Source organism: Hetaerina americana, unplaced genomic scaffold (genome assembly GCF_022747635.1).
Source record: "Hetaerina americana unplaced genomic scaffold, ioHetAmer1.1.p SCAF_41, whole genome shotgun sequence".
Taxonomy (NCBI): domain Eukaryota; kingdom Metazoa; phylum Arthropoda; class Insecta; order Odonata; family Calopterygidae; genus Hetaerina; species Hetaerina americana.
The window spans coordinates 3,099,488-3,106,485 of record NW_027286997.1 but is presented as its reverse complement, the minus strand read 5'-3'; the positions used below and the strand labels follow the sequence as shown (position 1 = coordinate 3,106,485).

Here is a 6,998-nt window from a genome sequence, read left to right as displayed (position 1 = left end):
GGGAAAGGTAAGGGGGAAATGCAAAAAAAATATACAATAATATAATAGTATAACCATGCGCAGTCGCTACCTTGTAGGTTATTACTTATTATGTCGAGCCGGCTGCTGGGGGATTTCGATTACAAGCATTCTGGTCTCTTATTGTTCTTGGAAAAAATGACCATTTAAACCTGTCTGCCTTGCAGTCAATCTCTGTAATCTCATATTCGTGATCCCTCCGCCCGTAATACGTTGGGGTTCGTATTATGCTCTTGGTGTCATCGGAAAAGGACCCATCTTTAAATGTTTTAATAAGTTTAATCTATATTGTAAACGCCGCTGTGTAAGGGAATCCGAACCTGAATTTTCCAGCAAAGTTGTTACGCTACTGGGTTGGTCATAATTTTTGACAAATCTAGCCCCCCTCCGCTGAACTCGATCCAATTCCGAAATCAAATTATTCTCTTTAGGATCCCATATACTGGAAGCATACCCTAGGTGGGGCATGACTAGGGCAAGAAAACATCGTTCCTTCACTTTTTCGTCACATTTACCCAGCACTCTTTTTACAAATCCCAATTTTTCATTAGCGCGACCGCACATTTCCCGTATGTGCTTTCCTCAGGACAGGTCGTGAGTAGTTGTTACGCACAAGTATTTAAAGGAATCTACCCACGCCATTTCTGTTTGTTTCACTTTGTAGCTAAATAGGAGGGGTGTTACACTTTTCCCAAAAATGTATTACGACGCATTTTTCAAATTTAATTCCAATTGCCATGTATCGCACCAAGTCTGGATTGCATTTAGGTCGTTAGCTAACGTGACTCTGCCTTCGCGACTTCGAATTTCCCCATAAATCCCCGCATCGTCAGCAAAAAGACGTAGCCTGCTATTAATCACGGTACTGAGGTCATTTATGTAAATAAGAAACAAGAGGGGGCCCATGACACTTCCCTGTGGTACACCCGACGTGACCTTGACAGTATCGGATGATACGCCGTCCAGAACGACTGTTTAAACACAATTTCTGAAGAGTTGCCTAATCAAGCATATGACACTCCCGTGTATTCCATAACTTTCCAACTTAGCGAGTAACTTACAATGAGGGACTTTATCAAAAGCCCTTTTAAAATCTTGAAATATTGCATCAACAGGAATATTACTATATTGGAACCGTGAAAAGGACTAGGAATCCATGGGTCACGGATGAGATGATTACAAGGATTGATGAGAAGAGAAAATGGACAAATGTAAACACGGAGTTAGGCAAAAAGCAACAGAGCATTAAACAATAAATTGTGGCGGGCAACAAATAAAGCAAAAGAAGGATGGTGGAAGACGCAGTGCGAGGATATGGAAAGTTTGCAGATGACGGGTGAAATTGGTGCGGTGTACAGAGTTAGTGCAAAGTTAAATCTTTATTGGGAAGTAAGAAAGGAACATCTATGCTAACAGTTAGGCTAGTTAAGAGGCGGAGAGGATAATAGTTGACGCAGGGAAGATCCAAGAGAGATGGAGAGAATATATAGAAGAACTGTTTAGTACAGAACTTAGACCAACAAATTTAGGCATCGAAAACGAACAAGACGTAGAGGAGGATAGCTTAGGTCCAGGCATACACGACGAGGAAATAGAAAGGGCATTAAAGGAGATGACGCTAAATAAGGCCTTTGTTTACATTCCTGTGGGACTACTGAAATGTATAGGAAAATGTGGGAGGAAGAGGCTATTTGGGCTGATTCGTAGTATATATGAAGAAGGAATCGGCCCGGAGGACTTTGTGAGATCAGTGTTAGTTCCCATTCCGAAAAAGGTAAATGCTACGTCATGTGAGGAGTACAGGAAAATAAGTTTGATATCCCACGCAGGTAAAGTTGTTCTTAGGTCCATAAACAAAAGGATACAGAGAAGGGCAAATGATTATTTAGGGGATGATCAGTTTGGGTTTAGGAAGGGGAAAGTACGCATGTTGCCAATGGAGCAAAGAGATTACAAATCGAGAGGAATATAGAATACAATCAGGACGTAGTTGCCTGATTAATAATCTCATTACTGCAATGGCATCACGCGTACCTCTCACCTTCCTAAAACCAAAGTGATCATCCCCTAAATAATTATCTACTGTCTATGCTTTTTTTATTATACTGAGAACAACTTAAGCAGCGCAGGGTATCAAACTTAATATCCTGTAGTCCTCTATGATGCAGCGTATACTTTTTCCGGATTAGGAACTAAAAGTAAACTCACAAAGTCTACCGGCCAGATTCCTTCCATATGGATATATATATATATATATATATATATATATATATATATATATATATATATATATATATGTATATATATATATATAGATATATATATATACATATATAATGCCACCGAGCAACCATAAGGAAGAAGATGTCGATAGGATATACGATCAGTTAGAGGACATGATCGCGTGTGTTCCTGCAGGGAAACATTTGATAGTGATGGGGGATTGGAATATGACGGTAGGCGAAGGAAGAGATAGTGATGAGGTAGGGGACTACGGTTTAGGTACGAGGAATGACCGCGGGGAGAAAGCAGTTGAGTTCTGCAGGAGACAGGGGTTAGTCATCACCAACACTTGGTTTAGACACCACAAAAGACGCAGGTATACATGGAAAATGCCAGGTGACTCAGGAAGATATCAGCTAGATTATATCCTGGTTAGACACAGGTTTAGGAAGAGTGTGATAAATTCCCACAGCTTCCCGGGAGCGGATGCGGACTCAGACCACAATTTAGTTGTTATGAAATGTAGCGTACATTTCAAAAAGATAAGGCAGGGGCATCGAGTTAGAAAATGGAATGTAGAAGCATTAAATGGGTTGAAAAGGAATGAATACAACCAGGCGGTAGAGAAAATCATGGAGGATGGCAAAGGGCTTATTACTATCGAAGAAAAATGGGAAATGATCAAGAAAGGGTTGTCTAAAGCGGCAAAAGACACTATTGGAACCGTTAACGCTAAAAGGACTAGGAATCCATGGATCACGAATGAGATGATTACAAAGATGGATGAGCGGCGAAAATGGAAGAATATAAATACAGAATTAGGGAAAATGAAGTACAAAGAATTGAACAATAAATTGAGGCGGGCAACAAATAAGGCAAAAGACGCATGGTGGAAGACGCAGTGCGAGGATATGGAAAGTCTCCAGAGGAAGGGTGAAATCGGTGCGATGTACAGCAAAGTTAAATCGTTATCGGGAAGTAAGAAAGGAAGAGCTATGCTAATAGTTAGAGATAATGCGGGTAAGGTAATAGTTGACGCTGGAAAGATCCAAGAGAGATGGAAGGAGTATATAGAAGAACTGTATAGTAAAGAACTCTGACCAACAAAGTTAGACATTGAAAAAGAAACTGACGTAGAGGAAGACAGCTTAGGTCCAGGCATACTAGATAATGAGATAGAAAGGGCATTAAGGTAGATGAAACTAAATAAGGCCGTGGGGGTAGATAACATTCCCATGGAGCTTTTAAAATGCTTAGGAAAATGTGGGAGGGGTAGGCTATATGGGCTGATCCGTAGCATTTATGAGGAGGGAATCTGGCCGGAAGACTTTGTGAGATCAGTTTTAGTTCCTATTCCGAAAAAGGTAATGGCCACGTCATGTGAGAACTATCGGACAATTAGTTTGATATCCCACGCAGTTAAAGTTGTTCTCAGGATCATAAACAAAAGGACAGAGAGTAGGGCAAATGATTACTTAGGGGATGATCAGTTTGGGTTTAGGAAGGGGAGAGGTACGCGTGATGCCATTGCAGTAATGAGATTATTAATCGAGAGGAATATAGAACATAACCAGGAGGTTATGTTCTAAAAAAAAAATTTGCCTGTTTCGTAGATTTCGAAAAAGCGTTTGATAGAGTGAATTGGGAAAAACTAATGAGTATAATCGGAAAAGAGGAATAGATTGGAGAGAAAGGAGGCTAATCCGCAACCTGTACATGTCTCAGACTGCTCAGATGAGGGTGGGAAACGGGGAGTCAGGATGGGCTGTGTTAGGAAGGGGTGTAAGGCAGGGTTGCCCATTATCACCGTTGCTGTTCAACCTGTATGCAAGGGAAATGGCCAAAGAGGCATGGGAAGAACTCGAGGCAGGAATGAAAGTGGGCGGGGGATTCGTAAAATCAGTTAGGTTTGCTGATGACCAAGCTTTAGTTTGTCAGTCAGCCAAGGGGTTGCAAGGATTGCCGAGTGAAATGGAAATTCAGTACGACAGGTATGGGATGAGAATCAATATTAATTAAACAAAGGTTATGCGATTTTCTAGAAATAAAAAGTCTAAGCTTAACATTAAAATAGGAGGGCAAAAACTAGAGCAGGTAGAACAGTTTACCTATCTCGGCAGTGTTTTGGACATCACGGTCAAAGTAGTAGGGACGTAAGGAGAAGAATTGCGCTAGGCAAAGAGGCTTTTCAAGGAGGAAGGAGTTAATGACGGGGACGTTGAGTAAGGATGTTAAGAAAAGACTCGTAAAAACTTTGGTATGGAGCGAAGCTATGTACGGCGCTGAAACGTGGTCATTGAAGCAGCAGGATAGACATAGACGAGAGACTTTTGAAATGTGGGTGTGGAGAAGAATGGAGAAGGTGCAATGGACAGAGAAGAAAACAAATGAGGAAGTACTTGGTATGGTGGGCGACGAGAGGGGTTTGTTGGGAGCATCCCTATGGAGGCAGGAAAAGTGGATGAAGGGGATGTTGACCGGCAGTGGGATGTTGAAGACTGTAATCGAGGGTAGAATGTTGGGCAAAAGAGGAAAGGGAAGGAACAGCATAGGGATGTTGGACGGGATGAAGGGAGGAAGGAAGTACTCAGAGATGAAGAGGGAACTGATATAGAGTAGGATGATGGATTTTGTGTTTTGTTAGGAGTAATAAAATATTTGTTTGGTAGTTGTGTCCATCCAAAAACCTACCTTAACCGGTAGATTACCTTTAAAAATAAAATATATATTTACAGGTATATTTATATATTTATATATACGTGGGTCGCGGTAGTCCAGTGGGTAGGGCGTTGGACTGCTGATCGGAGGGTCCCGGGTTCGATTCCCGGGGTAGGCACTCCGGGAACCTGCAGCTCCACCCAAGCTAAAGTGATTTTTCGGGTACTAGGTCATCCTGGGAAACCATAACCGGCACAGGGAAAGGAATTGGCCCCCCTTACCTGATGTGTGAATTTTCACATGCCGTATAGGGCTTAATACTGGGTGATCTCTACCATCACCTAATAAACCGACCTTTGGGTTGATTACTGTGTTTATATATATATATATATATATATATATATATATATATGTACACACACGTATATATATGTATATACACGTATATACATATATACATATATACATATATACATATATATATATATATATATATATATATATATATACAAATATATTCAGATAATTCAGATTCTGAAGACGACAGCCGTGCTGTCGAAACGTAAAATAACAAATTGTGAGTGTCCTTTCTTTTTGTCTCTATATTCTAAAAATCTACATCTTGTGTTTTTATATATTTGTGTGTCGCCGATGAGCGTTCCATTTCGAAGATATTTTATATATATATATATATAAATATATATATATATATATATATATATATATATATATATATATATATATATATATACTATATATATATATGTATACAGATATATGTATATATTAGGGATTTCGTAGAAAGTAACAGGGAAGTGTTGAATAAAATTCTTGGACAGCAAAAATTAATTTAAGAAGGCATAAAAATAACAGAACACTCGCACATTATTTGTTGATAATTTCCACGGAAGTTAGTTCCGTCGTCATCGTAAGAAACATATGTACTTTTGTTATTCTTCTCTAGCGTGTTTTCAATTTCTCCTTTGGTGGGTGAAACAGCACCCTGATGCCATCTCTTGGCCAAAAGAGTTTTTTAATTTAATTTAATTTTTTAATTTTTGGACCCATTTTACCAATGGTTTCCTGGGTCCACTTTTATTTTACTTCACAGTTAGTTGGGGATTCCTTTGAATCTTAGTTCCCCTTTTTACAAACAATAATGAGACATAAGGAAACAACTTACATAACAAAACAGACAAAAATAATCAGACATAAGGAAAGTTTTTCTAAAATTTTAACATCTACAGGTGCTTATATATGTTGGGAGTTAAACTAATGATAAACAATTCAAGAAAAAAAAAAAAATCACTCAATAGACATATAGAATACATTGCTACATTTTACATAAAATTTTACACAAAATATTTCCCAGTTAGTTCGCTTGTTGTGGTTCACTATTTGCTGGTTTTCTTATTGCAAATTTTCCGAGCAGGTTATTGTTGTTCTGTAGGCAAAATGTGACCATTTCCCTAAAGCTCGTTAGCTTCTCTTCCATATTGTTCCATAAGAGTTGCCGCTCTGTCTCATAGTAAACACAATCCTCCACTCTGTGTTCTGCTGTGTCTTCTTTTCCACAGTTACACCGAGGGGTAAAACATTTCCCTATGAAGTTTAAGTAGGAGTTAAAGTTTCCATGTCCGGTTAACACTTGTGTGCTTGCTGATGTGTGTTTAATATTTAATTTAATCCGGTCATCTATGTTCGGAAATATACGGTGTGTTTTCCTTCCCTTTTCTGTTCTGTTCCATTCGTCGTTCCATTCTCTATGTGTTTCCTGTCTCAGTAGTCTTTTTAATTTTGATATTTGTACTGCATGGCCAAAAGAGTTGTGGCACTTGGCGACATCTTAGACCCACGGATCTCAGTGAAATATACGTTTTCTCGGTATCTGTTCACCGAGTGTCTTAAATTCGCCGGCGTCCGAGCCTTCGGCCGTCGGAACCTTTAGAGCGGTACTACCGCACTCTCTCGGAAATACAGGTTCCGATCGTGTTATGTTTTAGCGGCTGTTTACTGCTCAGTTCTTTAAGAAGCGTGCGGTTCCAATCTTAGCTTCTTCCGCCGTGGAGGCCGTGCTTTCGTTTTGTTTATTGGGTCAA

At 39.5% G+C, this 6,998-nt stretch overlaps 1 non-coding gene across 1 annotated transcript; it reads left to right on the top strand.

Moving 5' to 3' along the window:
• The first annotated feature begins 5,007 nt into the window (after positions 1–5,007).
• TRNAS-GCU (transfer RNA serine (anticodon GCU)) lies at positions 5,008–5,077 on the top strand. Its single transcript has one exon. It is a non-coding gene; the product is annotated as a tRNA-Ser (tRNA).
• Positions 5,078–6,998: the final 1,921 nt, after the last annotated feature.